Source organism: Cricetulus griseus, chromosome 7 (genome assembly GCF_003668045.3).
Source record: "Cricetulus griseus strain 17A/GY chromosome 7, alternate assembly CriGri-PICRH-1.0, whole genome shotgun sequence".
Classification (NCBI taxonomy): domain Eukaryota; kingdom Metazoa; phylum Chordata; class Mammalia; order Rodentia; family Cricetidae; genus Cricetulus; species Cricetulus griseus.
This window is the reverse complement of record NC_048600.1, coordinates 47500428-47527528: the sequence shown is the minus strand read 5'-3', so window position 1 is coordinate 47527528 and position 27101 is coordinate 47500428. Positions and strand designations below refer to the sequence as shown.

Here is a 27101-nt window from a genome sequence, read left to right as displayed (position 1 = left end):
AAGCCACCAACATGGTCTCAGGTGCTGTCTAGACCTCAGGCATCTGCATAACCCTCAGTGGTAACAGGAGTCACTGACATCAACTCAGACCCTGGCTGCTGTTGGGCCACAGAGCCAGACATGGTCCTAGACAGCAGTCTAGGCCTGGATGACACCATGTCCTCATGTGGCAGGCCACCCAGATTGGCATGGTCCCAGTGGCAGCATGGCCTTCAGACACCAACATGGCCATAGGTTGCAGCATAGACCCTGGAGCATCCATGTGGCCTTTGGTGGCACCATGGACCATGGACATCAACACAGGTAGGACCATGGACCTAGACATGGTTTTCATCAACTACCCGGGCTCAGATATCACCATGGCCCCAGGTTAGGGTGATGGTTAGGCCACTCAGATCAGCATGACTCCAGTGGCAGTTTGGCCCTCAGACACCAGCATGTTGTTTTTCATTAAATTCAATAGCTGCCCCTTAAGCAACCGCTGTCCTAATTGGCAATCACAGCTCAGCATCTCAGCAGCACTGGCTGTAGCACAGAGGGAATTCTGTTCCCTCAGGCACTGTCTCTATCACAGCCACCAAAGAGAACTTTATCTAGATCTCTATCCCTCTATAGAACTCAAGATTCAAAGGTTAATGTGAAATTCTGCTTGCTCAGAGAGGCTGAATTGCAAGTAGCTAACCTCCTGTCTTAGCTTGCAGCTCCCCCCCAAAAAACCAGACGTCCTTCTGCTCAACCCTCACTTAAGAACCCTAGCTATACATGGTTCCTCCCTGTCACTTCCTGTCAGCTAGTTGCTGAGTCAGCCTCATGACCCCAGGATAATTTTATTTAATCAAACAAATGTAACATGTCTTTGCATCACTGAACAAATATTCCACAGCATAAATGAATGTAACCCATCTTAAATTAATATTCCACAACACCAACATGGCTCCAGGTGATGGGACATACCCCTGGCATTGTCACAGCCTTCAATCATATCAGGTGACTCAGCACCAACCCAGACCCTGGCTGCAGTAGGGCTATGGATCCAGACATGGCCCCCAGCTGCAACCTCAGCCTGAATGTCACCATGGCCCCTAGTGACAGCGCAGGCCACTCATATCTGTATAGCTCCAGCTGCAGCATGACTCTCAGATCCCCACCTGGCCTCAGGTGACAACCCAGACCCCCAGTATTTGCATAGCCTTTGGTGGTATCAGGATACATGGATACCAACCCAGTTCCTGGCTGCTATAGGGCCAAAGACCCAGACATGGCCCCACGCTAGATGTCACCATGGTCCTAGGTGGCAGCACAGGCCATCCAGATTAGCATGGCCCTGTGGCAGTGTGGCCCTCGGACACCAACATGGACTCAGGTGTCTGACCAGACCTAAGTCATTGGCATGGCCTTCAGCGGTTACTGAAGCCATAGACAGCAAACAGACCCTGGATGCTGCAAGGTTAAAGATTAGACATGGCCCCTGGCAGCAGCTCCAGCCTGAATGTCATCGTGTTCCCAGTGGCAGCACAGGCCACTCAGATCAACATGACCCCAGTGGCAGCATGGCCCTCTAACACCAAAGTGGCCATAGGTGGTGGCCCAGACCCCGGGAATCCCCATGACTGTCCCGCGCTAACTGCCTCGCCAGCGAAAACGACACGGGGACACTCCTCAGGATCCTTCTGCAGTAAAGCTTTAATGCCTCTTGAGAGGAAAGGCATTAGCTTACAAAATGGAGACCCTGAACGCCCGAAAACCCCTCCTTATATAGGCTGGCAACCGTAGCCTCAGGAGTGTTACATTCTGACTGGCTGAAACCCTCGGACCATGTGACGTCAGCTGATCAAACCATATGACGTCATGGGAGGGGCGGAGACTAAGGGCAGGAAAGTTACAAAGTTACCCATTGCGCATGCGCACAGCTTCCAATGGCTCCTTACATACGCACCGGCTCCTAACACTTGGTGGCAACATGGATCATGAACGTCAACACAGACCACAGCTATGGTAGGATCACGGACCCAGACATGGCCCTAGACTGCAGCCCAGGCCAGATGTCACACTGGTCTGTGGTGGCAAGCAGGCCACCAACATCAGCCTATTCCGCACAGCCCTTGCCTCTTCAAATCTGCTTCTTACCACAGCACACAAATCATTCTGCCTCTCTTTCTCCCCCATTTCTCCACTGTGAACTTGCTCATCGTAACCGTGAGGACCCAGGCTGCCCCAGGAGACCCTCCTGAGCCACATCAGGTGTAATTTTGACCTGATTAAATACACATTGTGTTTGCAAGTGTACCCTGGGATAGTTACATTATGCATAATCAATAACCGGGTTATTGCTTTCATTTGGAAATTAAGAATGACATAAAGAGATGTGATTGTGTGTCAAGTTGACAAGGGGTGAACTTGTGATGGTTACTTTGGCTGTCAAAGTGACTACATCAGGAATTAACTAAAATCCCAAAATGACTAGCTGTGAGGGATTTTTGCTTAATTAAATCATTTGAAGTGGAAAGACATAGCTTTAGTCCAGACCCTTTGAGCTGGGAAGACCTACCTCTAATCTGGGCCACACCTTCTGCTGGAATCCTGTATAAACACACAGAAGGAGGAAGCCGTGCTCTTTGTTCTCGAAGGCAGGTCCATTCCTTCACTGGCATTAGAGTCTACTTCTGTGGGATTCCAGTGTATACTGTAGATCAGCTGAGACAGCCAGCCTCATGCACTGAACATCTATCTATACCTATACCTATATTTATATCTATATCTATGAAAGGTTCATTCTATAAGTTGTTACTCTAGAGAACCCCAACTAATACAGCTGGGGCTGGAGGTCTCCCTTCCTCAGTTTCCTGAGTGAGGGAATGGTTTGGCTATCTGTTGCATGTTTTCACCTTTTTCTCTGTTCATTCTACCTTTACCCAGTGCTGCTTCAGCTCTTCCCTTTGTCCTTATTATCTGCTTTCTATTTACTTTTCCCTCTTCTAGTTTTTCTCTGTTGTCCTAATATTAATTAGTTGTCTTACCCTGCTTGCTTCTATAATAACCATATCCCAGTGACTAATATGACAGTGCACCCAGTACTATCTCCATCTCTTTATTCTATAACAAGTACTAGAACTGAAGGGCCAGGTGTTTTGCACTGATTGGCACTGTGCTTTCACAGTGGGCCATTAGTTATGCTGACTTCTTTGGAGAGTATTCCACTCTTGGAGTGGTATAGGTTATTGAGCTGGTGCCTAAGCATGTAGGCAGAAGGTCTACTGAGATACACCCCAGTCTAGCAGAGAGAAATGACACCTCAACTGTACTACAAGCTGCACTACTAAAACATTGCAAATACTTCCACTGAATGGATTATGGGTGATTAAACAAGAATTCAGTCAACATCCTAACCCATATACACAAGTCCCAAGAGCTACAAAGAACCAAGGTAACATGACTGCTCCAAAAATGACCAATCTCACAGTAATGGCCTCCAATGAGAGTGAGCCAAATGAAATCCCAGACAAAAATGTCAAAAGAATAATGATAATAAATGCTAAACAAAATCAAAGGTGACACAGATAAAGCCCTGAATAAACTAGAAAAGAACACAAGCGAACAACTCAATGGAGAAAAGATGTCAACACGGTCCATGGAAGTGGGTTCAACGGAGAACTAGAAATAGAACTGAAAAAAAAAATCAAACTCAAATGTTGGAAATGAAAAGTTCAATAAGTGAAGAAAATCAGCCCACTGAACCATGAGAGTAGCATGGATCAAGAGGAAAGAGTAGACAAGTTAGAACATGAAGACAGAGGCAAAGACAGATTAACAAGGAAACACAAAGAGAACAGCCATGATCTCTGTGAGACCATCACAAAGACAAGTCTACAAATTATTAATGAAAAAGGAGGATTGTTGGCGGAATTTTCTGTTCTGCCAGCTGCTCCCCAAATAACCACATAGAGACTTCTTAATATTAGTTTTAAATGCTCAGCTGATAGCTTAGGCTTGTTTTTAGTTAGCTCTAATAACTAAAACTAACGAATTTCTATTAATCTACGTGCTACCCCGAGGATCGCTTACCTCATGAATGACTTCCTATCCTACCTGCTCTGCATCTCATGGCATCTTCTCAGTCTCTGCCCTTCCTCTCTACCAGCATTCTCTCTGCCCTGAAAATCCTGCCTAGCTATCAGCCAACAGTCTTTCTTTCTTTCTTTCTTTCTTTCTTTCTTTCTTTCTTTCTTTCTTTCTTCCTTCTTTCCTTCCTTCCTTCCTTCCTTCCTTTCTTTTCTTTTTTTTTTTTTTACTAATAATGAGAACAACACATCTTCACAGTGTGTAGAAGGATTATTCCACAGCAGAGAATGTCAGGATAAATGTATAAAAAAACATCCAGTAAAATCATACCAGAACATTCCCCAAATCTAGGGAAAGATATGGCCATCCAGGTACAGGAGGAATTCCGACTGTCAGTCAAGGCCAAGAAAGACCCCTCCCCCACATGCTGTACTTCTGCTGAAACACTAAGCAACCAAACAAAGTAAGCTTATTTAAAGCCAAAAGAAACACATGTAATGGTGAAGCTGTCAGAGCAACAGCAGGTTTCTCAACAGAAACTTTAAAAGTCCTCAGAGCATAGATGGACTTATTTCAAACAAATCCTGTGACAGACAGTAGCAGTCAACCCAGATCACTATAGCTGATGAAGCATCCTTCCCAATTAGAGGAGAAGAGAAAACTTCCTATGCTGAAGACACTAAGCCAGCACGACAGGACCTCATGGCTACTGATTTCCTCATGTTAATTTTGTATTCTGTCATTTTGATGAGAGTTGCTCATCATCTCTGGTTTGTGGTGGAGTCTTTAGGGTTCCTTTGATATGGAAGCATACCATCTGCAAACAGGGCAGTCCTTGCAGGCAGCAAACAGATGGGCTGCAGAGGGCTGTGGGACTGCATAGCAGTGACAACTAGTATTGAACAAGTTAACCCACTTGGGGAGCCCCACTTGGCAAAGCCATGGGGTTATTGATTGGATAGCTGGTTGTTCTTGTAAGTTTCTCAGTTGCCACTACTATACCTTCTTAATAAGAACACCTGTGGGGTTCTTCCCACAGTCCTTTGGTAGTGTTTTATACTTGTTGGGCACACATATAACTGTGGATGATCAGGAAGGTGACGATAGGATGGTCAGGAAGACTGGCATAGGTTTCTCAGTTACAAAGACAGCCTTTTACACAGCAGCTAACTTTAGATTTCAGAGAAGATTCAAAGCAGGCTGGTTGACCCTGGAGACAATTACATGAGGTCATTTTCCTATGTATTGCTTTACTGATTCAAGGCCAGAGCTTGACAAAACTTTAGTCTGCACGTTCTCCCTACCACTAATTAATTGTTGTCCAGCTAATTAATTGTTATTGTTAAGTCTTGAATTCCAAAGTCATTTTCTGTTTGGGAGAGAGCTACATGCATGGGTCAATGTAGCATTCCTAGCCTGAGAGAAATTACGAGACTTAACATGTGTTATGAGTGTGGACTGGGCTCTAAAAACACAATTTATAATTGTCCAGAGTTTGGCTGAGAAAGAGGGGAGCAAGAGGCAGAGAGTGGGGAGGCAGAGAAACAGAGGGTAGTGATGTAGGGAGGCAGAGAGCAGAGGCAGAGAGTGGATACGGCAGAGCAGGAGCGGGGTGTTGAGAGAAGGCTGCTGTGTGAGAGAGAAGCTTGAGAGATGAAGGAGAAAAAGAAGTGTGAGAAAACGAATGAGTGAAGAATGAATGAATGATGCAAAAGAAGTGTGCATGCCTGAGTGTGGATGTGAGATGTGGTGTTTATGGAAAGAGAAATTTGTAATAGTATATAAAGAGATATAGAAACACGTACCTGGGCAGAAGAGAGATGTGTGTAAAGAGAGGTTGTCAAGAAAGAGAGATTATTTAAGTTGAAGTAAAGAGAAGGTCACCATCGGTTCCTTTTTTCTTAGGTCACCAGCAAGAGGCGTGTGTTTCCTTATTTACCCCTCAGATAGAAAAGTCTAACTACCCTCAGATAATAATCTTACCTAAGTCTCAATATGCCAAGAATTTCTCCTTATTATCCTGGAGCAGATCTGGGAGCTGGTCTGGTGTCAATGGGCCATGTTTTAAATTCAGTATTCCAGTTCATATCTTTTGACTGGAGAATTGCAACCATCCATATTCAGTGTTTGTAATAAAAAAGTGAATATTAAATTCTGTCATTTGCTGATTTTGTAATGTCTGATGATGTCCAAATTTTTATTTATTTATTTACTGTTCTAATGTGGTTTGTCATTTCCCATGGCCTCATGGAAGTGTTCATTTTTCTCTCCTGTGGTTAGGATTCCTTTAGAGTCTTCCGATAGCTGTGATCTACCCCGTTGGTTTCCTGGGAGTCATCCATCTTGGTTCTATCATTTTAACATGTGGAATGTTCCTTTACACTGTATGAATATAGGTCACTGTGATTGGCCTAATAAAGAAGCTGACAGGCAAAGAACTGAAGAGGATAAGGTTAGGCAGGAGAGCCACACTGAGAATTCAGGGGGAAAAAAGAGGGGGAGGATGGAGTCTCAAGCAGACACAGAAAGAAGCAAGATGGGCATGCTGTACTGAAAAAAGGTACCAAGCCACCCGACAAAGTGTAGATAAAAATATGGGTTAACAAAAATGTAAGAGGTAGTAAGTAATAAGCCTGAGCTATTGGTGGATCATGTATAATTAATATAAAGCCTTTTTGTGGTTACTTGGGAGTGGCTTGAGGGACAGAAACTTCCACCTACATTAGCATTCTGACTGTAACTGTCATGGAGAGACTTCTGTGTCTGCATCTAGGTTCTAAATTGCACTTGGGCTTATATGCCGATTTCTTTCTCTAGGAATCAGGGCTACAATTTCATTGACTGGCCTTTAGTATTATCTCAGGTCCTCCTCTCTACTGGGCTTTTGGGTTTTGTCCTTTGAAGGGATCACAGAGTGTGCAGGTGTCATGACCACACTCACTAATTCTTTTTGTCTTTGATGTTTGGATGCAGCACCTTTCAGCCTTGTCCTCATACTCATGGTCCTCCTGTTTGGTGGCCTCTTGGTGATGTTTTCCAATGTGCTTTTTATTTGATTCTTCCGGTTTTCATCTACAACCTTTCTAGTGTTTTTTTTTTCTTTCTAAATCTCTATTTTTTATTTTATTTATTTTTTTTTGATTTTTTGAGACAGGGTTTCTCTGTGGTTTTGGAGCCTGTCCTAGAACTAGCTCTTGTAGACCAGGCTGGTCTCGAACTCACAGAGATCCGCCTGCCTCTGCCTCCCGAGTGCTGGGATTAAAGGCGTGCGCCACCACCGCCCGGCTTAAATCTCTATTTTCTTGCTCATATTTTCTTTGATGCTGCTAAGTTTTTGAATCGAGATCATTGATTTTCTCATATATTTTGGTGATTTTTTTTTTTTTTTACTTTATGTTGCTGACTTTCCTCTCAAGTCATTGACCACATTTATCAGAAAACCATCTATATCTACACACACACACACACACACACACACACACACACACACACACACACACACACACACAAACACACACACACACACACACACACAAAACACACACACACACACACACACACACACAAATAAAGGGAGAGTGGGGGAGGAGGAGGGAAACTACTGGAAGGAGATAAGAAGGACAAACTTTTAAGGGAATGAGGATGAGGTGGGGGGTGGGAGACTGGGATAGAAGGTGACGATGGTACGATGGTCAAAGTACCTGATATGTGCGAGATTACCTTCATGAAACCTATACTATGTACAATGACTATACATTAGTAATAGTAAAAACAAAAGAAGAAAGCAAACCAACAAGGCAAGGGTTGCTTTTCATAATCAGTGTAGAGTAGCTTCTAAAATATATTGTCTACAAAACAACATTGTTTCCTTTAAAAAAAAAGCAGATGTGGAGCATGGGAAGACCAGACCAGAAACAGCAAATGACTGACAGGGACAGGGATTGAGGTCAGGGAAGGAAACAGGGGAGGAGGATCTATATGTTCTATAGTTTTGATTTTGGTACCAAAAATTGCTTTTTGCATCAAAAAGAAGTCAGGGCTTGGTAGCTCAGTCTATCACAGGCCCAACATGGCAAGGTCCCAACACCACACAAAATAACAACAACAACAATGATAAATCAACCTCAAACTGAAATATATGAAAAGCATGGAACCTTGTCTGTAAAATAGCCGATGGAAGTTTCTGCGGCTGTGGCAATCCACACTTAGCAGTCACACATCAAAGATGGAAAGAACCTCAGAACACGAACTGGACTTGGAAGAGATCTGTTAATGAGGTGTGGGTGACCAGGGTTGGGTACACCGTTGTCCTGAGTGAAGCTACGGAGTCCCCGTTCCCAGTTCTGCCACAAGGGGGCGCTCGCCGCCTCCTCATTTCTCCTAAGCTGCAGGAATCTCCGAAGCCCTGCCACCTTCTTCCAGGGTGACAGGACTGTGATGGATTTGGGTGGGTGCAACTATCCTTCTCAGTGGCCTCCACCTCGTTGTGCTCTGAGGACCGGATGCATCACTCGAGGGGATAGGTGTTTGACAGAGCCGCGCACAAGGGCAAGTCTTGGTGTCACTGTGTACCTGCCTTCCCCCTGAGACCTCCTGTTTTCTAGCCTGGGTGATGCCAGAGACACACAGCCAGGCAGGACGCCCTCCTCCTACCCCCCCCTCGACCCTCCACCCCGGCTTACTGTTTTTATCACTAGCCTTGATCCTCAAACAGAATGTAGAAAGAACAGCAACCTTTTTCTCTCACCAAAACTACAAGAAACTACAAGACTCCTGTCGTGTTTCAGTTGAGTACCTCTCACCGTCCTTGTGTGGTCGTTTGACCCAATGAATCTCTCTTTTGTTTTTGAACATTTGCACTGCTTTGATGTTGTTATCTTGTGGTTTTTAAGAAAATGACTGCTGTTATGGAGAGTAGAGCCTCTGAATTCACCCTGATCTGGGTTTGAATTCTGCAGGCTGCCGAGCAAAAGGTGTGATCTTTTTTTTGTTTTGTTTTGTTTGAATTAGAAACAAGATTGTTTTACATGTCAATCCCAGTTCCCTCTCCCTCCCCTCCTCCCCTACAACTCCCCCAACTAAAACCTTAACTATCATATATCAAAAGGTGTGATCTTACAGCAGTAACCTCACCTGGGTTTTTGCTGTCTTCATCCACCAATGGGAAAAAGCTAGAGTACCTTTTCCAGAAACTAATTTGTGAAGCTTTGAAAATATATCTTCACAATGAAAAATGTCAGACAAAAACAATTAGGAACACCAGGGTGTTTGTTGTATTGACAGAAAGGCCACAGGCACCAACCAGGTCTTCCTCACTGCTCTCCACATGGGCTAAGTTTGAAGCAGGTCCTCACTCTGTTGGTTCATTAGCAAAAACAACGTGAAAAATAAAAGCTCTCTTTTAAAACAGTGTTGGGGGACTTTAGGGAGCCTATTCTCTGTGGCCAGGACTTTTCTTTTAAACTTTTCTTTATTTACTTGCTAATTTTTGATTCAGGGTTTTCCTGTCTAGTCCAGGATAGTTTCAAATTCGCAATCCTCCAGCCTCAGCCTACCCCTCTCTTCCCCATCCTCTGAGGCCTGGCAATACAGGCCTGTCTGAGGTCTGGATTTTTATAGATATTTGTGAATGTGTACTAGTTACCTATCTTGATGCTGTAGCAGAATACCCAATGAAAAAGCTTTTGGAAGAAAAGGTTTGCTTTGGCTGGAAGTTCCAGGGGATCCAGTCCATCATGGCAGGAGGTCATGGCTGGAGGAGCAAGAGGCAGCTGGTCACATTCCATCCATAGTCAGGTGCTCTGCTCACTTTCTTTGTTTAACTCAGGACCCCAGTTAATGGAATGGTACAGCTCACAATTGCCGTGAGTCTTCTCAACTTAACCAAATCTAGAAACATCCCCCAGATGTGCCCAGAAGCTTTCTACCATGGTAATCTAAATTTCACCAAGCTGATACCAGTATCAAGCGGCACAACTCCACCACTTGTCAACAAGACACCCAAATGCATTGTTTTTAAGCCGTAACCGTACATCCCTTGTCCCTATAGGCTTGTTGCTGTCTCATAACACAAAATGTATTCAGTCCAACTTCAAAGCCATCATGGTCCGTGAGTTTCAACACTGTTCAGAAGAGAAAAATCCAAGTCTCACCTGAGACTCTGACCTCCTATAAAACAAACAAACAAACAAACAAACAACAACAACAACAACAAAAACAAGTTATAGTCATGTGACATGTGATGGCACGGAGTGAATGTTCCCATTCCTAAAGGGACATTTGGGCCTAATAAGGAAAGTTCAGTCAGAAACACAGCAGGGATAACACAAAATTCTGCAATTCCATGTGGGGTCTGGGGCTTGTAATAGAATTGTCCTGGTTCCAAAGAGTATGGTCAGCCCCGTCCTCCAGCTCTGTGGCCATCCCTGTCCTCCAGCTCTGTGGCCATCCCTGTCCTCCAGCTCTGTGGCCATCCCTGTCCTCCAGCTCTGTGGCCATCCCCATCCTCCAGCTCTGTGGCCACCCCAGTCCTCCAGCTCTGTGGTCAATTCCGTCCATCAGCCCTGTTGCCTGGGCACAGCCTCTCTCTTGGGTCAGTTCCATCATGTGTCTGCAGCTTTCTTTAGCTGGTGTCACATGGTTCTGACATCATCAATATCCTGGGGTCTCCATTACAGCTCAGGCTTCACCTTCATACAGTGGCCTCTCAGAGCCTCCTTATACGCTCTGTCACACACTGTTTGAACTCAGTGGCTCTCTGGAACTATGGCACAAGGCCTAGACTCTAAGGCTCTTGCAATCCTGCATCTTTCACAACTGCTAGGCCAGTGTGCCCTGTGGATGCTGCCATCTCTGGGTGGAGCCTGGGCCCCTTGGACCATAGCTGCACTGGCTTTCACGTGCTGGTCCTGGAAAACACTTCCCCAAGTTATTCAACCTGGGAACCTCTTATATGGCAGCCTCAGTTTAGACTCTTTCCTCTTAAATGAATTTGCAACTTTACAGGACAGAGCCTTCAATGGGTGGATCTTGTCATCCAGTGTCAGCTTCTCTTTAATGCCACTCATCTCCTTAACAGTCACAGCTGCTGTGTCACCTGGCCCTCGAAACCATCTTACCCGTGTGCCTTTCTCACCAAACTCCAGGTTCACCCGTCTTTCGGAGCCACTTTTCTCTCTCTCACTGGAGGCCTTGATGAGAGCAGTGAGCACTAACCTTGCTTCAGTCCAATGTTCTCCCGTCTGCAGACTTCCTCTGCAAGACTTTTCAGCCTGTGCTCTCCAAATTCAACCCCACTCATGTTCTCAGGACACAGGCAGAATGCAGTTAGATCTTTTTCCAGGATCTCACACAATGTCCCCTAACCCATTTCCAGATAGAACATTCTCTCCAAAGCCTCATTGGGTCCTACTGTCCAGATTTCTCTCAGTATTCTCATCTTCCTATCAAAATATCCCAATTAATGTGTGCTTACAGTGCCCCAGGGTCTTTCTAGCACAAAATTCTAAGCTCTTCCACATGCCTCCCACAAACCAGATCTCTTACAGCAGTACCAATTTTCTGTATTAGTTACTGTTCCTGTTGCTATAACAAAACACCTGAGATGAAAAATTTAAGGGAGGAAGGAAGGAGGGAGGGAGGGAAGGAAGGAAGGAAGGAAGGAAGGAAGGGAAGGGAAGGGAAGGAAGGAAGGAAGGAGGGAAGGAAGGAAGGCAGGCTTTGTCTTGGCTCACAGTTCTAAGGGGTTCAGTCCACCATGGTGGGAAGGTATGGTGGCAGAAGAGATTGGTCACATTGTATCCACATTCTGGATGACAAGAAAGCATGCACTCAGCCATCTTTCTGTTTATTCTGGTCCAGGACCCAGCTCTGTCCACGTTCAACATGACTTTCTCAACAGATCCAGGGCTGCTCATGCCACATCTTTGTCCTTTTGTGGAGTAGGAATCTACCCTGGCAGGCAAGAAACTACCTAATAGGTTTTCAGTAGCCCGATAATAGGTTTCTCAGATACAGTAAGCCAAATCAAGCCAAACTGAAAAAGTATAACAACAGGTTTATTTGAGTGAAGCAACTCCTGGGTGGGTTCTCCGGTCCCAGAGATCCAGGCTGGAGAAGCCATGCACTCAAACTAAAGCAGGGTGATTATATAGCCTGTAGACGAGGGATGGTGACATGTCTAATACATGCTGGGTTTGGGTCCAAGTATGGTCAAAAGCTGGAATGCTTAGGCAGGGACTTGGGCTGCTGCCAGCAATAGGGGAGGAAGCTGTAATAGTCGCCAGAATTCAGAACTGGGCTTTTTGGTGCCTCTTCTTTGTTGGAGACTCTCTGAGCAGGTGGGGTTTGGAAAGGGAGAGAGACAGGAATGGGTCTTTTTGGATCATGCAGGTGCAAGCTGGAGGTTCCAACTGAGCACAATATCAGTGAGATGCTTACCATAGTCCCACCAGAGTGCCACTGTGTCTGAACTGACCACTGGCAATTACATGGGTGACACCAGGAACAAAAAGTGTCTTCTACACCCCACAGGTCTGAGTGCAGTCCTACAAATAGACACCTATCCCCCAACCCCTCACCCCACCCCTACCCCCCCATACCCCTATACCCCATAGTTTCTCTGTGTAGTCATGTCTGTCCTAGAACTAGCTCCATAGACCAGACTGGCCTCGAACTCAGAGGGATCTGCCTGCCCTTGCCTCCTGAGTGATGAGATTAAAGATTAAAGGCGTGCACGCCCCCCCCCCCCATGACAAAAACAAGCATTTGACTGTGCAAAGCCTTGGTGATACTGGAGGTGGTGATGGTGCTAGAAAAGCCTTGCACCTACCTGCAGTGACCTGCAGAGGGCACCTGGAGACGGCCTGCCTGGCAGTCATTAAACTGATGAGGTGGGCCCCAAGGTGGCATCGCTGATCTTATAGTAAGAGAGTTGAACTTATTGCTTTTTCTTGCCTAGACCCTCCATCACATTGCAGTGTGGCTCAAGGCTCTCACCAGATGCCTGTGTCATGCCCTCAGACCTCTCACCCTCCAGCATTGTGAATCGAATTGAGTCCACTGTCCATCCATCCCCCAGGAACGTTGCAGGGGCAGAACACACACCAAGAAAGGACAGAAAGGTGCTTTTGTGACATTAATTGGTCTCATGGATGGAAAGTGTTTGCTTAAGACTGCCTGGTGTCGTCACTGTTTGGGAAAGAGAACTAGACAGTGGTAAGCCAAGCTGAATGTCCTGAAAGGGGTCCCTCCCCACAGGGCAATGTGGCTAGGGAAGGGCTCACTGTCCCAGCTTAGGCTCCTAACCCTCCGCAGGCATGAAGGATATCTGGTACAAATCACCAGTTCCGGGTGTGAGCCCCTGGTCTGAATTGGTTGACAGGGTGCTAGATCTGAGGATTGGTGACAGTGTCCTGGGCCCATTGTCTCAGTTTCCAGACAGTCCCAGACAAAACCAAAGGCAGCTTGCTTCAGAGGCACACAGGAGAGAGACGGGCTGCTATTTTAAGACAGCCACTGAGCTTTTTTTTCACAGCCCTGGAAGCTGCCAAAGCCGACCACAGGGAGGGGAGGGGGTGAGTCACGAAGAACTGGGGAGGGCTTCGAGGGCGGAGCGGAGGAGGCCTAGGGCATCTGCCTGGGCACACCAGTGCCCACCTATATCATTTAGGTGATACCTCCATGTCACTAGTGGGGAAACAGAGTCAGAGATGTGTGTAAGCAGGGGCTGTTTTCTTTTGTAAATGACAGAGGTCCTTGTTTTGTTTGAGCTAGAGGACATGTTGGTAAGAGGAAGACAAATTGTAGACAAACATATATAGCAGGTATTTTGTTTAAAACATATGGCTGGAGAGCCTGAGTTTGAACCCTGGAACCCATGTCAAAAGGTCAATACAGTGGTTTACACCCCCAGAGCTGGGGAGGCAGAGACTGGAAGATCCCTGGGGTTCATTCACCAGCCAATGATGCCTGCTTGGTGAGTTCTAGGACAACGAGACTCTGTGGTTTTGTTTTGATTGGTTTTGTTTTGTTTTTTAAGGTGGTGACTGAGGAATGATGCCCAAGGCTGTGAACACAAACACACACAAACACACACACACACACACACACACACACACACACACCCTACACACATATGTGCACCCCCACACATAGATCCACAAACAAAACAAAACCCACACTACCTCTGTTTCAGCAGGCCCATAAACATCAAGGCTTCAAGAATTTCTGGAAGGAGGTGAGGCATCCCTTTTCAGAGGGGCTGGGGGGAATAGGACAGGGGGCAACCTTCAGTCAGGCTCCACTGATCTGATAAGATTATCTTTTTGGATACACTGTGTCATTAAAATGCAAGATACATGATACTTTAAAGATGTCACAAGGCTTGTTGGTCCTGGCCTGCTCTCAGAAACCAGGCTCTGTTCCTCCTCTCAGTGTTTATTGGACTCATAAATTACAGAGATGGGATAAAATGCTAATTTAGCAATGTGCTTCCCTCTCTTTGCCCAAATGCTAAGGGAAGAGGCCTTTTCCCAGAATGCCTTTGACTTCCAGGCACTTTCTAAGCCCTGGGGACAAGGCCTGTGGAGTGCAGCCTTGTGACAGTGAGGAGGGTTAGAACTGCCCCCCTCTGCAAACTTCCGTCTGACTGTCTCTCTCTAGTTTGTACCCTGGACACCTCCTTCCCAGACACCATACTTCCATGAAGTGTGGTCACCTATTGTAGTCTTTTTCAAAATTAATTTTTGGGGCCCCATTGAAATCAGAACGAATTCTCTTGAGGTGCAGGGAAGGAAGAAAAGGTGAAGCAGAATTCACTTTGAGCAGCTCATCCAACAGTGTGATGTGGGCCTCAGACCTTTCCTGTGCGTTCTCAGATAGCTGATGGTGCGAAGCATCTGGGAAAAGCCCCACCCTCACAGAGACCTTATGTAAAGTGGCAGCATTGGCCCGAACCTCCATCTGCTATGTGTACTTCTTGTGCTGGGTAATGACAGCCCCTCATATGATGGCCTACCAGAAGTATCTCAAGTTGCCTTCTGTGACAGACACCAGAGACAATCAACCCAGAGCCAGATGGTCCATTCTGGCTTCCAGTTGTGGAGGCTTCTGTTTGCAGTTGTGTGGCCTCTTCCCTTTGGGACTGTGGGGAACTGGCACATCACGGGGCAGGGGTGGTGGTACATGGAACAGACATGCTCAGTTTAAGGGAAGGATATGACTGAAAGAGGAAAAGAAAGGGGTCTTACTATCCGCAATGACCTTAAGACTTCCACCATGCCCCACCTAGGAAAGTCATCCCACAATGAGCCAAACTGGGGACTTGGCCTGAACATTGGTAGACTGGTTAGATTTTGTCAACTTGAGGCAAACTAGAGTCATCTAGGAGGAGTTGAGGAATTGTATGCAGCAGGCTGGCCTATATGCAAATCTGTTGGTCACTTTCTTAACTAATGATCCAAGTGGAAGGGCCCAGCCCACTGTGGGCAATGCCACTCCTAGGCAAGTGATCCTGGGGCATATTGGAAAGCAAGTTGAGCAAGCCATAGGGAACAAGCCAGTAAGCAGCACCCCTCCAAGCCTTCTGCTTCAGTTCCTGCCTCTAGGCTTCTGCTTGGAGATCCTGTCCTGGCTTCCCTTCATGATGGACTGTGAGCTGAAAGGTGAAATAAACGCTTTCCTGCCCAAACTGCTTTTAGTGATGGTGTTTGTCACAGCAACAGAAAGCAAACTTGCTCTCTTGTGTCACCAGCCTGTGCCACCTCTTTAACCCTCTGCTGTCCAGGTGAAGCTAGTGGGAGGGGATAGTGTGAGCATCCAAGACCATGTTTTGACACACATTTGTGGCCCTGGACGACCACAGCCCTGCAGGCTTCAAGCGCAAAAATGAAATTTCAACCACAAAGAATTTGCAAGCTTTATTGTATGGCTTGAAGACCAAAAAATTGGACCCAGAGATTATTTGAGAAACATCTACAGTAGTGACTGGCCCACATCTTGAAAATTACCTGCAAGATATTTACTGTCTTTTCAAGATTTGGGATCAGCAAGGGCAATAGGCAACTGACTGGCTGCTTGGCTTAGCTATTAGACTGGAACATGAGAAAATGCTGAGAAATGCAAAGATCCAGTATCTAATAACATAAAAAATACCAACAACACATCTAAAAGCGCAGAGCCATGACTGATCTGCCTGGATGTGAATGGTTTCAAGATTGGCGTGATGGCTCTAACTTTAGTTTCAGCTGAAGGAGATGCTTGAGGCAGCTCACGCTTGGGTTCATGAGCCACAACACTGGATGCAGTTGCTAAAGCAGATACAATGGAAGAGGGACTGCCTGCAGCGCTGGACAAACTCCTTGGTTTTGACACACAAAACAGTTCTTAAGGAAGCTCCTTCTCAGATTCTGAGGTTGCTGCATGGGGACCACGCACACTTCCAGAGCATGTTTGGAAATCAAATGTCACTTTTTGAGGGAAGAATCCTAGAAGATTGATTATGTCCTAGAGATTTATCACCAGAAGTTTGGGAAAGCGATTCACAGAAATAATAAAAGTAAACTAGAACATCTGGGGACACTCCAGGCCCAAGCCGCATCAGGGTGGACGTGGTGCTGAGCTGTAATTGTTGAAGGAGAAAGGACAAGAACAATCCAGTCTGTGCTGGTTCACACCCACTCTTCTCTCCTGAACTTACCGAAGCCAAGGTCGGTTGACTCCTTGACCACAGATACCGATCAAGTTACCTGAATGCTTTAAACTCCACCTCAAGTGGGCAATGGCACAGGGCTGTCATCCCAGCACTGGATAGGTGGAGGCAGGAAGAGGGTGAGTTTAAGGACACCCTGATCTGTATAGCAAGTTCTAAGACAGCCTTGGCCACATAAAGTGAAACCAAACCAAACCCCAAGCCCCAAGTCTGTGTTGTGTTGTTGTGGGTGGAAGACCAGTATGTGGCTGGAGCCAGCTACAAATGCTGGGTCATTCTGGTTTGTTGTGGTAAGATCAGAGGTGCCAGGGGGCCCTCTGCCTTGTGGTCTTACTGGATGGCCTCTGAAGAGCAAAGAGGATCTTTCTGCAGACTGAAGGAAGAGGCTGGAGCTCCTGGGAATGCCCTGGGGAGGAAGCTGCAGCTTTGGTGTGGGGCATGCAGGCAAGTCTTTGATGGTCTTAATGTGAGGCTATTAGCTACCTCTGGTCCTAGTTGCAGGGTCTTGGGGGAACCTCTGGCCATGCAGATAATGTAAGGGTCATTTAGACTATTAGGTATCTCCAGCTCTGGTTGTGGGAGCTTGGGGAGCCCCTGGATGTAAGAGTTATTTAGATTACTAGCCACCTCCAATCCTGGTTGTAGAGTTTGATATGGCCTGGTCCAACAGATAACACAGATCACCCGGCAATTAATCACTTCCAATTGCTAACTTTCTGGATGGGTGAACCCGCTTTACATCTTTCCCATTGGAAAGACAATCCTGTGTGCTTAATATTCCTGGTTTCTCTGGACATCTGGGGGTACAAGGACCTTCATGCTGTGCTCCCAACAAAAAGGGGAATATGAGACCCACTATCTCACTTCTGAGTGCCAAGAAACAATACAGGGCCAGGATGTGAACTAGCTCCTGCTTCAGGGTCTTGTCACAGAAAATCCAATATCAACATGGAGTCACTTATGCCAAGACTCTCATACCAAGATGGCTATTCTTGGTTGTCAACTTGACCACATCTGGAATTACCTAAAAAAACCCAAAGCAGCTGGGTATACCTGTAAGGAATTTTTTCATAATTAAACCATCTGAGGTGGAAAGATCTACATTTAATCTGGGCTACGCCTCTGACAGCTTTTATAAAGGACATGGAGGAAAGGAGCTTGCTAGCATTAGAAGACCAGGTGGGACATCCAGCTTCATGGACTGAACAACTACAAGATTCTTGGGCTTTCTGTTGGTAAACAGACTAGCAAGCGATTCTAATGAATCCTCTCTCTCTCTCTCTCTCTCTCTCTCTCTCTCTCTCTCTCTCTCTCTCTCTCTGTGTGTGTGTGTGTGTGTGTGTGTGTGTGTGTGTGTGTGTGTTCATTCTATAACTCTAGAGAACTCTAACCAATACAAGCCAAGATGGAGGCATCTCACCACCCAAGCAGTCAAGAGGGAACAGTGAATTCCTAAGTAGGTATTTCAGTCGCCATGACAGTAGAGTCCCCTCAGCCTTAACACACACACACACACACATACACACACACACACACACACACACACACACACACACACACACACACACACACACACAATGTAACCTGAAGTGAGCTAATGCTAACCAGTCTGCTACTTTTCTACAGGTCTGCTCCCTGTCCCAGCCTCGAAGAGTAAGCAGCTTCAGATGCAGCCAACTCCTCTTTTGCTCTCTGTTCCCACCCCTCTCAGCTCACTGTCTGTGAGTCCTGCCTCCGCTCAGCCTCTGAGACATCCTTGCTGTCTTGTGAGATGATGTATGTTAAGTTTTAGACTCTCATCACAAGCCAATGAAAATCTTTAAAAAGATATTGTCATTTCAACCTTCGACAAGTGGAATCAATAATCAGGCCACTTGGGTCCTCTCGTGGCCTCAGCTCCTTCTCACTTTGCACTGAGGGCAAGTCCCTGCTGGGCCACCTTCTTCCTTCTGACCTCACCACACCATGCCCTCACCTGTGGCTCTCATCCTGTCTTGGGTCCTCTGCTCTGTGACTCAGGGCCCTTCCCTGTGTGAAGGGGATTCATGCTCTAGGTCAAGCTTCTGTTTGACACATGTCAATCAGCTGCTGCATTCTGGCACCCATCAGGAGACTTGGGTTGAAGGTGATAGAAGGAAAAGCTCATGGGCCCCCAGCCTGAAGGTCACTTCATCCAGGACTCTAGAGTTTCTCTCCAGCTATTTTGGAGTTGGGTCCTGTGATGAGGCCTCTGGTATAGGGCAGGCTTTCCTATGTGGTTTCACAATGGCTGTCCACAGTGTCCAGAGTGACATCTGTCTTCATTCTTTGGAGTGGGCAGTGTTTCATAGCAACACCAGCCAGAATGAGGGCTGGGTTGCAGGACTCTCACGGTGGGGACAGATCAGGACCCAGCTGGCCTCTTTTAGTGGTCAGACTTACCAAAGGACAACTGTGGGGTGAGGTTTGTGGGCTTCCCTACCTGTCATGTGGAGGCCACAGGATCACCCAGCCTGCGGAAGAAAGCAGATTCATGGAATACAGAGGAGGAAGGAGGACTTGGCTACTTCCAACATGTCAGAGAGGACTGCTGAGCTTCAGAATTCATCTAGACCCTGGATTTCACAAGCAGAGGTCTTAATTCCAGATCAAGGAACCAGGGAAGTCAAGGGATTTGTTCCTCCAGCCTGGCAGCTCAGTGGCCAACCTGACAATGGGATGCAGGCATCCTGATTCCTGGTGGATCATCAGTCAGGTGTGAGACTCTATCAGGTGTTTTCCTCATTATGCAGGGAAAAAAGACCTGACAGAAGCTAAAAGATGGGGAGTTCAATTTTGCCTCATTGTTTAGAGGGTCATGGTAGGGAGAGGGCATGATGGAAGGAGGACATGGTGGGAGAGCGGCTCCCTCCATAGCAATGGACTTGCCGTATCAGCTTGTTCACACAACACAGCAGGAGAAGTGTGTAACCTTCAAAGTCCTGCCCTTAGAGATCTGTTTCCACCAGCCAGTCCTACCTCCTAAAAGCTACACAGTCTCCAAAAGACAGTGCCAGCTGGTAACAAGCCTTCAAAACATGAACCCGTGTTGGGCTTTTCAGATACAGACCATAGCAGAGACTGAGTATGTTCAAGGTCACATTGTGGGGCATGGGGTGGACAGATGCTTCTGTGTAGAGGAGCAAGGAGGGAAATCCTTTTCTTAAGATTTTATGTCCTAGTGGGCTGGTGGGGGGCCCTGGGAGTCCGTCCACAAGGTTTTCTGGAGTTGAGCATGGCTTCAAGCCTTGGAATGGCTTGTAGGGGACATCTCTAGTTTCTTAGTGTCATCTTTCTGATGCCATAGGGAAAAAAATAATCACAGACAGACAGACCTGCCCCTTATGGGCTGAGTGATCAGCCAGATGTTGGGTTTCTGACTTCTCAGCTATAAAGATGTGGGTCACCTGCATCTCTAGAGTTAGGAGGGGGGTGGGTGAAGATGTGTAAGGGATCTTACAGAGGTAACATGTGCATGACTCTCAATGGGACAGGCTATGTGTTTGTCCCCAAGTCTGCCTCAGAGCTGCTTTGGGGCTTCCAGGGAGGAATGGGGATTCTGTCTGGTATCTGAAAATGAGTTGGAATTGCTTCTAGAATGATCCAAGCCAGCCTGGGCGTGCCACTCTCCCGACTGCTTTGCCTGCAGGCCTCCTTCAGTCCTTGGAGGCTCTTCCCTGGTCTCCAAGCAGAGAATTGCAGACCTATAGAGAGAGGCCAAGTCAGAATCCAGTCAATGCAGAGGAAGAGTGACTCCTACCTCTGAAGGGACAGAATGTTGTCATTTATTCACAGGCCCAAAGGAGCCTGAGCAGCAAGTCCTCTTGGACATAGAGTGGATGATGGGCTAAGAAATCAAGAGATACCTCACCCCACAGCTGATGCTTGCAATGTGTCTTCCTAACCACAGAGATCTTTCTCAGAACTGCATTGCAGGGGGCAGGGCATCTTACACCATCATATTGTCACATGGGATAGACCATTGTATGATCAGAGAGATGACATCGCTATGGTGTGACCAGCCTGGGACTAAATGGAAGGGACTGTGTTTATCTAAGCAGGAAGTGAAAGTTCTTGAGCTTCTCAGGGTGCTCAGTGGTAGGCCTGTGCTGGGGCCTGTCTGTGCACAACGAGTCCTTCCCTCCAGGGTTTATGTTTATATGTGAAGCAATAGACAACAAACACGCAGCCACACAGAATTATTTTAAGTAGGCCAAGTGCTATGAAGAAAACAAACATGGGAGTCTGTGCACCAGCCCAGCTTGGTGAATGACCCAGACCTCATCCGCCTGCCTGTGATGTCCTCACACTCTCAGACCTAGCTGGGGTCACACAGCTTGCACACAAACCCAGCTAGATAAATGTAGCTCTCAGTTATTTTTTCTTCAGTAGATGGAGAATACAAATGCAGAAAATAAGTGGCTATGGGGAGTCCAACCTGAATTGGTACAGTTGCAACTCAACTCCTACACCTAAGCCTCAGTGCACATTCTGGAAGAGGGACAGAAACACGAGAGTCAGACAACCAGGATATCTGCTGCAGGACCGTGTCTTATGGGGATGACAGGGATGCTACACTCTGAAATCACAACAATATGGATGTAGTGACAATACCTGCTGACATCCCAAAGCAGTTGGGAGAAATTTCACAAGACCCTATGTCTAGATGAAGAGCTACAGACAATCAATGGCTGCTGAGAGAGGAAGGATCGGTTTTCTCCAGGGATGAGGTCCCTGGGATGTTATCAAATCCCAAGTGGTCAGCCCTATACACGTGTACATATGAGCAACACTAAATGAACTCAGTAGATTGCAAACATGTATACCTCTCTCTCTCTGTGTATGCATGTGTGTGCATAATATAATAGTAATAATTAAAGAAGAAGCAGCTTGAGAGGGAGTAGGGGAACATGGGAGGGGTTAGTGGGCAGGGGTAGAAAAATAGTGTAACTACAGTACTCATATGAAATTCTCAAAAAGTTTTCAATTAAAAAACTACAAATGTGGTGCTGGTGCATGCCATTAATCCCAGCACTCAGGAAGCTGAGCCAGGTGGATCTCTGTGAGTTTGAGGCCAGCCTGGTCTACAGGATGAGTTCCAGCACAGCCAGGGCTACACAGAGAAACCCTGTCTCAAAAAAACAAAAAACAAAAAACAACAAACTAAAACAAAATAACAGCCCCTAAAATAGACAAAGGGGGAAGAGAGCACAGGGAATGAGGGGTGGGGTAGAAAGGAGATGCACTTTTCAGGTGGCAGAGAAGGAGGAAGTGACCCTGATGCTGAAGTCAGAAGGAAGCAATATTGCAGCACTGAATGGTACAGACAAGGGAATGGTTGGCACAGAGGCCTGAGACCACAGGCTCCCGGAGTGCTCAAAACAGTGGGAGGCTAGTGTTGTACAGGGGTGCACAGTGGTATAAGTGTCCAGCCTGGAGGCCTCCTTCCCTCTGCACACACATTGGAGAACCATGGTGTTTCCTGTGGTCAGGGGAAAAGCTTATCTAGAGCAGGTCTGGGGTCACACAAGTCTGTGTGTGCTTTACCCCATCATCTCCTCACATGTCCCAGTCTCCATCCATGCGCCATGCTTGAGAAATCCCAGGCTCAGCTCTGCCAGGATCACTTACAAAAGGTCACACAGCTACAGACACTGAGAATGGTCTACATGATTGGGAAGGTTTGATAGGCCTGCTTGGATCCCTCCAGGACAGACACTCCTGGCCCCATCTCTAGTCACTCTGTGTCCCAGGACCTCAGACCCCACCAGCCATTAGTGTTATCAGACTCTGATAGGGAACAACAGCTCGGCTGATGGGATTTCCATGAGAAGCCCATCTCTGTGTCTGTAACTTCATGACCTGTGACCTAGCACGAGATGAACAGCTGGAGAATAGAAGGGACATGCTTGCAGTGTCAGTGAAATGGCTGCCACGGAGAAGTAGGTGTAACGCTCCAGTTATCCTGTCTAAGGGGAAAGTGGAAGCTGGAGGATTGGGAGTTCAAAGCTATTCTCCCCTGTATACCAACTTTAAGGTCAGCCTGGGCTACACAAGATCCTGTCAAATAAAAAACAAAAATCAAGAAACGAGCAACCAAACAAAAGTCTAAATTGTTGCGTTATCCTCATCCACGCCTTGGTTCTACATCTTGGAACTGGTCCCGATGAAGTCACAAGGTATGTGCAGAGATAAGTATTCGAGAAGCAGGAAATCTGTCACCTGTCCATCAGTCTAATCTGTCACCATGGCACCACTATCTTCTATCTGCAGATCCATCCACTCATTTATCACCTCTCTTGATTAAAGATACAATTTTTAAAAAGTGACCTTCTTACCTCATCTTTAAAAAATGTTAGTTTGGAGCCAGGCTGGATATGTACATTTATGACCTCAGCACTCAAGAAGCAGAGGCAGGAGGATCGAAAGTTCAAAGACGATCTGGGTTACACATTAAGACCAGTACATGCAGGCAGGCAGATGGTCAGGCAAACCCAAAGTGGGAGAGCTGCCTGTAAATTCACACACCCAAACATATCATTATAAAGAGGATTTAGGAATCAATGGCCACTTCGTGATCTTTTTGAGGACACCAGGTCACTTAGTAAAAACTCAAGCCATCCAATTACTTTGGAAAGTGTAAAAACATTAAGATGGCCATGTCCCCACTACCCAGCGACCCCAGTGCTACTGTTTCCAAGCATGTCACTCATCTTGTCTGTTCCAGGATGAGGAGAAACTTCAAGTTGAGTAAAGCAAAGACAGAGCCTTGGGGGCCTATAACAAGCCTCAGAGAAGCAGGTCCAGCCGGTCTGTGCTGGTGTGAGCCAGGGAAGCGAATTGTCCATCTCAGCATGAAGAACATGTTGGAAAGTTTTGATTAGTGTTCAGAGTCCAACAAGAAACTAAAGGCCTCAAAAAGGGAGTGGGACTCTTGAGCTTTGATGGCAGGCACAGGCGTAACTCTTCCAAGGGACATTTGAACATCAACTGTCACCAGGGTGGAGTCTTTTGGCTCTAAGGAGAGAGCATGTCTGTGATAGCCACACTGGCCTATGCCACATGTTGAGGCAGATGTGGCTTCTTTGACACATTGTGAACCCAGCCCCTGCCACTCAGGAGCCCTGTGTTGTGGGGGACTGTCACTTAGTCTTGTGGGAGCTTCTAGTTGGCTTTTTAACAATGGGAATGATGACACCACTAGGTTGGGGTGGGTGGTGGTGAGGGGTTGAAGGCAGGGCAGTGAAGTGACGAGGAACAATGTAAGCTGGGACAGGCACTGTGCTTTAGGAGGCCCAGCACTGATGGGAGGAGGAATCAGTTACTGGAGACCCCTAGGCCAATGCCGAGTTTCACCCAAGATTCCCTGTGATCCTGGGTCTTCTGGCTGTGAGCAGCTGGGGTGAGTCCTACTCCTCCTTGACTTGGGTTTCCTGGTGACCATGTGATGAAACCTGCCCTGCCTGCCTCACAGAGGAAAGCATTGTGAGTGGGATGAGATGGGGTGGGCAAGAGAAGAGAAGAGAGGAGAGGAGAGAGCCATGCTCTGTAGGAACACCACAAGGGCTGCACCAGCCTTTCATTCAGTCTGGTGAGCTCTGGCATCGTAACCACAGATCAGTGTCCTGTGCCCTGACCTTGTTCTGGGATTTGTAGGACAGTCTGTGATCATGGGAACAGCTGAAGGGACCCGGCTTAAGCCACCAGGAGGGGGTGAGGGCTACAGTTCAGGTAAGAAGACAGGTCCTTTGAAGGGATTCCTTGACCAGGAGAAATCGCTGGGCCCACGGGTCTGAAATCTGGAGTTGGGGTAGGGTTTCTTACAGGAGGACACTGTGGTGAAGGCTGAGCTGTAGGCAGGCACAGGTTCAGGAAATGGAGGAGACACAGTGGGGCAATTCCAAGAAAGCTTCCAGCAGGAAGAGAAGCAGGCGCTGTGGAAACTAGCTCAGACCAGAGGAGCACACTCAAGATGGCCAGAAGAAATGCAGCCAAGGGGACTGTGAGAAACAGGGACCTCTTTTGTTTTCCTCAACCACGTAGCCTTCTTGGGGGCTCAGACTCAGAGAGGTTGAATACTTTGCCTAAGGTTGTTCAGCCTGTAGGAGAGTCGGAGGCTATGTTTAGGGGAAGGTGGCTGAAAACACCTTGACAACCTTGAACACAGTGTTGGAAAGCCGAGGTGTGTACACTCTGCAGCAGGGAGCTAGAAAGGCCTTGGAGTATAGCAAGACCTTGGTACTCATGGTGTCAGAAAGCTCAGGACATTTGCCAGGGGCAATGTTCCAAGGCCTGCATGTCATATGTCGTATTTACTTGAGGTCAACAGAGAGTGGGCAAGGAGTTGTGCAGGGGCCTCTTTGGCCTTTGGAGGAGAGCTAGCTTCTTCCACAGGACGTTTGCTTCCTGAGGAGTCAGGCAGGAGACAGGAGTCAACATTTCCACTTTGAGCATAGGCATAAGGGAGGCAGGAAACTCTTGCGGCAGCTTGGTGGGCGGGGCCTACAGCACTTCCTTTGCTCTACCCCCCTTCCTACTCTCACAGGTGTGAGAAACACCCTGTTTCTCACAGGTGTGGGCTGTCACAGTGACCTGGTATTGATGGCCAATGTGTCTGGCTTTCTTTTTATGATTATATTCTCCTGATCAATTTAAAATAAATATGCTACAATACTACTCCATTTAAAGAAGGTAATCATTAGTAAATAATGCAGGGGAGGTGGGGCAGGGGCTGGGAAAGTGTGGAGCCCCTGTGACACAGGAAGGCAGGAGTCGGAGGTACCCTATGGTCTTCAAAGCCTCATGGAACAGGGACAAATATTCCCTTTTTCAGCTGAGAAAGATGGCCAAGATCATCTGCTGTCTGCTGTTGGTCCTAAGTCGGGTCTGAACCTGGATGTCTCCAGGTACAGCTCACAGCCCACCCACTGGGTCATGTCTGGGTGGTTTTGAAGCTTTGGCCTTTTCAGCCAATGTTGTTCACCTAGGCCATGCTCAGCCATGTATGGCCTTGGGCTATGGCTCATTTTAATGCAGGACGATTGCTGTCTTTCAGATGTCCAAAGGGTTTAATGAGGTGTGCCTGCCATGATCCCCAACTTAAAAGAGACTGTAGAATCCCCAGAGCAGGGAGTCACTCTCCCAGAGTCAAGCAGGAGGAGAGAGGAGGAGGCAGAGGCATGCTTGCGAACTGCCAGGCATACCACTCCTCACTGTCCCCCAATACCACCCCCTCCCTGTTGAGAGCACCCACCCCCTTTGCAGGGAGTCTGGAAAGAACTGAGGGGCCTAGAGAGGGTCAGGCCCATGGGGAGGAAACTCATATTTCTTAGGCCTGTGGACTTTGCCAAGATCTCCAGAAGCAGCCGACTTGGGTACAAGGGCGGTGCTTTCCTGTGGGAAAATGTGGGGCGTTTCCACTTATAGCGCAATAATTGGGCCCAGCGAGGTCCACAGCACAGATGATATCATTTTGTCTTGCTGGCCTTTGGGGCTTAGGGACCCTCTGGGAAAGTGGTGGGGTAGGAAGGGCTAGAGGGCAGAGGCGCTGGAAGGGACCACAGTTAAAAACAGGAACAAGTTTTGGGTGGGTGTGGACTGTGGCCAAGGACGGAGCAATTGAAGCAGGCTAGCCCAGGGAACAAAGTATACACATCAGAGTCAAGGTGAGTGGCAGGGGCCAGGTCTGGAACTGGGCAAGGAGGTTGGAAGAATGGATGGGCAATGGAAGGGAGGTAAACAGATGGGATTCGGAATTCCTGGGAGCCACAGAGCCCCGGGGGTGGGGGTGGGGAGCAGGGGAGTGGGAGGCTCAGGCTGTGCACTGTGACACTGGATGCAGTTCAAGACTCAGTTGTCATTCATCAGTCCTGTCATCTGGAGCTACTCTCTTGACCTCTCAAAGGCTGCACACACCAGACACTGTCAACTTCCAGCCCATCCTTGCTAACAAAACGCTGTTTTAACTGGAGTGACAATACAGTCAGCTGGGGCATGCATGTGCTTTCCTCACAGCTGGGGTGGGGGTTGCCTAGCTGACAGCCTTAGGTCCCTCCCAAGGAAAATGACTATGGTCTCTTTGAGGGGCTGGAGTACCTAGCCTAGGGTATGCTTCATAACAGTGTCCTGAACATGGCTGACTTCTGCCATGTTCTAAGTCTGTCCCTGGCATGGCCACCTGCAGCTGCTCCCGACCCCCACAGGGCTGTCCCTCCACCCCTTCCCCAGCCTCCCAGCAGGACCCTGCAATTACTCATGGCTCCCTGCCACCCCAGCAGCCCCAGAGCCAGCTGTTTGAACTCAGATCTCAGCCCAC

The 27101-nt window shown here is 47.4% G+C and overlaps 1 pseudogene; it reads left to right on the top strand.

Annotated features, from left to right (window-relative positions):
- Nucleotides 1–287: 287 nt before the first annotated feature.
- On the top strand, nt 288–16556 carry LOC113836625 (annotated as a pseudogene).
- The last annotated feature ends 10545 nt before the right edge of the window (nt 16557–27101 follow it).